The 7,590-nt window shown below is 38.6% G+C and overlaps 1 non-coding gene across 1 annotated transcript; it reads right to left on the bottom strand.

Moving 5' to 3' along the window:
- Positions 1–503: 503 nt before the first annotated feature.
- LOC148555623 (small nucleolar RNA R71) lies at positions 504–611 on the bottom strand. The gene has a single exon (XR_015888096.1). It is a non-coding gene; the product is annotated as a small nucleolar RNA R71 (small nucleolar RNA).
- Positions 612–7,590: the final 6,979 nt, after the last annotated feature.

Genomic DNA, 7,590 nt, shown 5'->3' on the forward strand with positions numbered 1-7,590 from the left:
TTGTTGAAGCCGATCCTGAACCTGAAAGAACTCTGAAGAGGAAGCTAAGGGAAGCTAAAGCACAACTCTCTGGAGAAAATCTGACTAAAAATTTCGAAAAGGAAGGAGACATGGCTGAAAATAATAACAATGCAAGGAAGATGCTTGGTGACTTTACTGCACCAAATTCCAATTTACACGGAAGAAGCATCTCAATTCCTGCCATTGGAGCAAACAACTTTGAGCTTAAACCTCAATTAGTTTCTCTGATGCAACAAAACTACAAGTTTCATGGACTTCCATCCGAAGATCCTTTTCAGTTCTTAACTAAATTCTTGCAGATCTGTGATACTGTTAAGACCAATGGGGTTGATTCTGAGGTCTACAGGCTTATGCTTTTCCCATTTGCTGTAAGAGAGAGAGCTAGAATATGGTTGGACTCTTAACCTAAGGATAGCCTGAACTCTTGGGATAAGCTGGTCACGGCTTTCTTAGCCAAGTTCTTTCCTCCTCAAAAGCTTAGTAAGCTTAGAGTGGATGTTCAAACCTTCAAATAGAAAGAAGGTGAATCCCTCTATGAAGCTTTGGAGAGATACAAGGAACTGACTAAAAAGTATCCTTCTGACATGCTTTCAGAATGGACCATCCTGGATATATTCTATGATGGTCTGTCTGAGCTATCAAAGATGTCACTGGACCATTCTGCAGGTGGATCCATTCACCTAAAGAAAACGCCTGCAGAAGCTCAAGAACTCAATGACATGGTTGTAAATAACCAATTCATGTATACTTCTAAAAGGAATCCTGTGAGTAATGGGACGCCTATGAAGAAGGGAGTTCTTGAAATTGATACTCTGAATGCCATATTGGCTCAGAATAAAATATTGACTCAGCAAGTCAATATGATTTCTCAGAGTCTGAATGGATTGAAGGAATCATCCAACAGTACTAAAGAGGCCTCTTCTGAAGAAGAAGCTTATGATCCTGAGAATCCTGTAATAGCAGAGGTAAATTACATGGGTGAACCCTATGGAAACACCTATAATACCTCATGGAGAAATCACCCAAATTTCTCATGGAAGCATCAATAAAAGTCTCAACAAGTCTTTAATAATGGTGGAAGAAATAGGTTTAGCAATAGCAAGCCTTTTCCATCATCCACTCAGCAAAAGGCAGAGAGTTCTGAGCAGAATCCATCTAGCTTAGCAAACATAGTCTCTGATCTATCTAAGGCCACTTTAAGTTTCATGAAAGAAACAACATCCTCCATTAGAAATTTGGAGGCATAAGTGAGCCAGCTGAGTAAAAGAGTCACTGAAACTCCTCCTAGTACTTTCCCAAGCAATACAGAAGAAAATCCAAAGAAAGAGTGCAAGGCCATTGATTTAATCATCATGGCCGAACCTACAAGGGAGGAGGAGGACGTGAATCCTAGTGAGGAAGACCTCCTGGGACGTCTAGTGATCAATAAGGAGTTTCCCTCTGAGGAACCAAAGGAATCTGAGGCTCATCTAGAGACCATAGAGATTCTATTGAACCTCCTTATGCGATTCATGAGCTCTGATGAGTATTCTTCTTCTGAAGAGAATGAAGATGTTACTGGAGAGCAAGTTGCCAAGTACCTTGGTGCAATCATGAAGTTGAATGCCAAATTATTTAGTAATGAGACTTGGGAAGATGAACCTCCCTCGCTCACCAATGAACTGAGTGATCTGGATCAACTGACATTGCCTCAGAAGAAACAGGATCCTGGAAAGTTCTTAATACCTTGTACCATAGGCACCATGACCTTTGAGAAGGCTCTATGTGACCTTGGGTCAGGGATAAACCTCATGCCACTCTCTGTAATGGAGAAACTGGGAATCTTTGAGGTGCAAGCTGCCAGAATCTCATTAGAGATGGCAGATAACTCAAGAAAACAGGCTTATAGACAGGTAGAGGACGTGTTAGTAATGGTTGAAGGCCTTTACATCCCTGCTGATTTCATAATCCTAGACACAGGGAAGGGTGAGGATGAATCCATCATCCTTGGAAGACCCTTCCTAGCCACAGCAAGAGCTGTGATTGATGTGGACAGAGGAGAGTTAGTCCTTCAACTGAATGAGGACAACCTTGTGTCTCAAACTCAAGGATCTCCTTCTGTAACCATGGAGAGGAATCATGAAAAGCTTCTCTCACTGCAGAGTCAACAAAAGCCCCCACAGTCAAACTCTAAGTTTGGTGTTGGGAGGCCACAACCAAACTCTAAGTTTGGTGTTGAACCCCCATATTCAAACTCTAAGTTTGGTGTTGGGAGGTCCCAACAATGCTCTGAACATCTGTGAGGCTCCATGAGAGCTCACTGTCAAGCTATTTACATTAAAGAAGCGCTTATTGGGAGGCAACGCAATGTTATTCAATCATATCTATTTTATTTTCTTTTTGTTGTTCTGTGTTTTATTAGGTTAATGATCATGTGAAGTCACAAAAATTACTGAAAAAATCAAAAACAGAATGAAAAATAGCATTAAAAATAGCACACCTTGGAGGAGAGGCATGCTGGCGTTAAACGCCAGAAACAAACATCTGTCTGGCGTTTAACGCCAGAAACAGGCACCAAGCTGGCGTTTAACGCCAGAAACAAGCTACATTTGGGCGTTTAACGCCAGAAACAGGCAGCAGTCTGGCGTTAAACGCCAGGATTGCACAGCAAGGGCATTTTACATGTCTAATTGGAGCAGGGACGTTAAGTCCTTGGCCCCACTGGATCTGTGGACCCCACAGGATCCCTACCACTTCTTCTCTCATCTTCACACCTTTTCATAATATTCTTCCTCAATTAACCTCCACCAATCACCTCTATTACTCCTCCAAAACCATCATACAACCCATCTACACCCACCCACTTAAATTCAAACCATCACTCCTTCCTTTTCACACATCATAACCACCTAAACCCCCTTGACCGAACCATTCACACACCTCCATCTCCTCTATTTTCTTCTTCTTCTACTCACTTCTTTCTTCTTTTGCTTGGGGACGAGCAAACCTTCTAAGTTTGGTGTGGTAAAAGCATTGCTTTTTGTTTTTCCATAACCATCTAGGGCACCTAAGGCCAGAGACATTCTCATTGAAGAGGACAAGCCTATCACTAAGAAAAGGATGGAGCATTAAGAAAAGGATGGATCATGGACCTCAACAAGAGTATGAGGAAATTCCTCACCATGAAATCCCTGAGATGCCTCAGGGGATGCACTTTCGTCCACAAAACTATTGGGAGTAAATCAACACCTCCCTAGGAGAATTAAGTTCCAATATGGGACAACTAAGGGTGGAGCACCAAGAGAATTCCATCATCCTCCATGAAATTAGAGAAGATCAAAGAGCCATGAGGGAGGAGCAACAAAGGCAAGGAAGAGACATAGAGGAGCTCAAAAGCACCATTGGTTCTTCAAGAAGAGGAAGACGCCACCCTCACTAAGGTGGACTCATTCCTTAATCTCCTTGTCTATTTATTTTCTGTTTTTAGTTTCCATGCTTCATGTTTAATTATGTTTGTGTCTTTACTATATGATCATTAGTGTCTAAGTGTCTATGCCTTAAAGTTATGAATATGAATCTATCACCTCTCTTAAATAAAAACTGTTCTAAAAACAAAAGAACAAGAAGTACATGGTTTCGAATTCATCCTTGAAACTAGTTTAATTATTTTGATGTGGTGGCAATACTTTTTATTTTCTAAATGTATGCTTGAACAGTGCATATGTCTTTTGAAGTTGATGTTTATGAATGTTAAATATGTTGGCTCTTGAAGAATAAGGAAAAAGGAGAAATATTATTTGATAATCTGAAAAATCATAAAAATGATTCTTGAAGCAAGAAAAAGCAGTGAATACAAAAGCTTCCAGAAAAAAATAGCAAAAAAAAAAGAAAGAAAAAAAAAGCAAGCAGAAAAAGCCAAAAGCTCTTTAAACCAAAAGGCAAGAGCAAAAAGCCAATAGCCCTTAAAACCAAAAGGCAAGGGTAAATAAAAAGGATCCAAGGCTTTGAGCATCAGTGGATAGGAGGGCCTAAAGGAATAAAATCTTGGCCTAAGCGGCTAAACCAAGCTGTCCCTAACCATGTGCTTGTGGCGTGAAAGTGTCAAGTGAAAACTTGAGACTGAGCGGTTAAAGTCAAGGTCCAAAGCAAAAAAAGAGTGTGCTTAAGAACCCTGGACACCTCTAATTGGGAACTTTAGCAAAGCTGAATCACAATCTGAAAAGGTTCACCCAGTTATGTGTCTGTAGCATTTATGTATCCGGTGGTAATACTGGAAAACAAAGTGCTTAGGGCCACGGCCAAGACTCATAAAGTAGCTGTGTTCAAGAATCAACATACTGAACTAGGAGAATCAATAACACTATCTAAATTCTAAGTTCCTATAGATGCCAATCATTCTGAACTTCAATGGATAAAGTGAGATGCCAAAACTATTCAAGAGGCAAAAAGCTACAAGTCCCGCTCATCTAATTGGAGCTAAGTTTCATTGATATTTTGGAATTTATAGTATATTCTCTTCTTTTTATCCTATTTTATTTTCAGTTGCTTGGGGACAAGCAACAATTTAAGTTTGGTGTTGTGATGAGCGGATAATTTATACGCTTTTTGGCATTGTTTTTACATAGTTTTCAGTATGATTTAGCTAGTTTTTAGTATATTTTTTTTAGTTTTTAATTAAAATTCATATTTCTGGACTTTACTATGATTTTGTGTGTTTTTCTATGATTTCAGGCATTTTCTGGCTGAAATTGAGGGACCTGAGCAAAAATCAGATTCAGAGGTTGAAGAAGGACTGCAGATGCTATTGCATTCTGACCTCCCTTCACTCTAAGTGGATTTTCTGGAGCTACAGAACTCCAAATGGTGCGCTCTCAATTGCATTGGAAAGTAGACATCCAGGGCTTTCCAGCAATATATAATAGTTCATACTTTGCCCAAGTTTAGATGACGCAAAATGGCGTTGAACACCCGTTCCATGCTGCATTTCTGGAGTTAAACGCCAGAAACAGGTTGCAAAGTGGAGTTAAACACCAGAAACAGGTTACAAACTGGCGTTCAACTCCAAGAGAAGCCTCTACACGTGTAAAGCTCAATGATCAACCCAAGCACAAATCAAGTGGGCCCCAGAAGTGGATTTCTGCATCATTTACTCATTTATGTAAACCCTAGTAACTAGTTTGGTATAAATAGGACTTTTTACTATTGTATTTACATCTTCGGATCTATCTTTGGACGTTTAGTTCTGAGCTCATGGGGCTGGCCATTCGGCCATGCCTGGACCTTTTCACTTATGTATTTTCCACGGTAGAGTTTCTACACTCCATAGATTAAGGTGTGGAGCTCTGCTGTTCCTCATGAATTAATACAAAGTACTACTGTTTTTCTATTCAATTCAAGCTTATTCCTTCTCTAAGATATCCATTTGCACCCAAGAACATGATGAATATGATTATTATGTGACGCTCATCATCATTCTCACCCATGAATGTGTGCCTGACAAACACTTCCGTTCTACATGCAAACAAGCTAGAATGAATATCTCTTAGATATCTAATACAGAGGACCGAGCCTGAGATATTAGAATCTTCGTGGTATAAGTTAGAACCCATGGATGGCCATTCTTGAGATCCGAAAAGTCTAAACCTTGTCTGTGGTATTCCGAGTAGGATCTGGGAAGGGATGGCTATGACGAGCTTCAAACTCGCGAGTGCTTGCATAGTGACAGACGCAAAAGGATAGTAAATCCTATTCCAGTATGATCGAGAACCGACAGATGATTAGCCATGCAGTGACAGCGCATTAGACCATTTTCACAGAGAGGATGGGATGTAGCCATTGACAACGGTGATGCCCTACATAAAGCTTGCCATGGAAAGGAGTAGGAATGATTGGATGCAGACAGCAGGAAAGCAGAGGTTCAGAGGAACGAAAGCATCTCTATACGCTTATCTGAAATTCTCACCAATGAATTACATAAGTATCTCTATCCTAGTTTATGTTTTATTTATCTTTTAATTATTAAAACTCTATAACCTTTTGAATCCGCCTGACTGAGATTTACAAGGTGACTGAAAGAGCAAAAGATTGATGGTTTAGAAGTTATAATAAACTCTCGTTGTAAGTATAGTTACTAAACCAAGCAATCAACCTTTCTTACAAACGTTTTGGTTGTCACAAATAACAAACCCCTTTAAAATTGATAACCGAGTATTTAAACCTCGGGTCGTCTTCTCAAGAAATTGCAGGGAAGTATGTTCTTATTATTGGTTATGCAAAGGTATGTTTTGGGGTTTTTGGATCAAGGTGAAAAGTTAGAAAAGCAACGGCAGAGGGAATAAAATAATAATAATAAACATAAACTCTTGGCAAGGTATTAGAAATTGGAAGTCCAGACCAAGTTATCCTTATCAATGATAATGAAAATTGAATCTTAATTCTACTTTGTCAACCTTTACTAAAGTAAAGGAAAGTCAAGGGATTAATTAGTTTGATCTTCGAATGCTATTTATTTCCTAAGAAAAGATTGGGATTATTGGAGTTCAATTCAATTGGCAAGATAACAATTATCAATTATGCTGTTGAATTGGATAACTCCTGAGTTACTAATTTCTTAACCAAAACCAAGAATGTAAAAAGCTAAATATAAATCACAAATCTAAAAATACCTCAATTGCATTAATAAAGAAAATCATAATATGAAAGCCATAAGCCAATTATTCAAAAGATAAATATCAATTAAAGTACTAAGGTGAATAAAACTGGAAACGAAATTAAACAGAAAAGAACATTAAACCTGGGATCGAGAGTCACTCTTAAAACTAAGAGAAGTCCTAAATCCTAATCCTAAGAGAGAGAGGAGAGAACCTCTCTCAAACTAAATCTAAATTATGGAAAGTGAATTATGAGAGCCTCCCTATGAATGGATGCAATCCCCCACTTTATAGCCTCTAATCTGTGTTTTCTGGGCCGCGAACTGGGTCGAAAACATCCCGGAAATCGCTGGAGAAGAATTCAAACACGCTGATTTCAATCAAAGCATCTAATGGTGATAAGAGAGGATTAATAATAAGCAAATATAAGATCAAAGAAGCATGTTTTCAATCAAAGCACATAATTAGGAAGGCAAATGTAAAACCATGCAAATAGTATGAATAAGTGGGTAAAGAGTAGATAAAAACCACTCAATTGAGCACAAGATAAATCATAAAATAGTGGTTTATCAACCTCCCCACACTTAAATACTAGCATGTCCTCATGCTAAGCTCAAGAGAAACTATAAAGATGAAGAGGAATGGTAGAATGTATGAAATGCAACCTATCTATATGAATGCAACTACATGCAAAATGTTTCTACCTACTTGGTTAAAAGTAAACAAATCTTTTAAGAACAAATATGAATTGGATTTCACTAATTCAAATCATGAAAATGAAGTACAAATAGACTTGTAGAAGAAAATAGCTCATGAAAGCCGGGAACAAGGAATTGAGCATCGAACCCTCACTGGTAGTGTATACACTCTAATCACTCAAGTGTTTAAAGTTCGATTCTCTCAATTCTCTACTATCCTTGCTTTCTAAGGCTTGCTCTTC

The sequence above is a fragment of the Arachis ipaensis genome, chromosome B6 (assembly GCF_059453495.1).
Source record: "Arachis ipaensis isolate K30076 ecotype BB chromosome B6, ASM5945349v1, whole genome shotgun sequence".
Taxonomy (NCBI): Eukaryota; Viridiplantae; Streptophyta; class Magnoliopsida; order Fabales; family Fabaceae; genus Arachis; species Arachis ipaensis.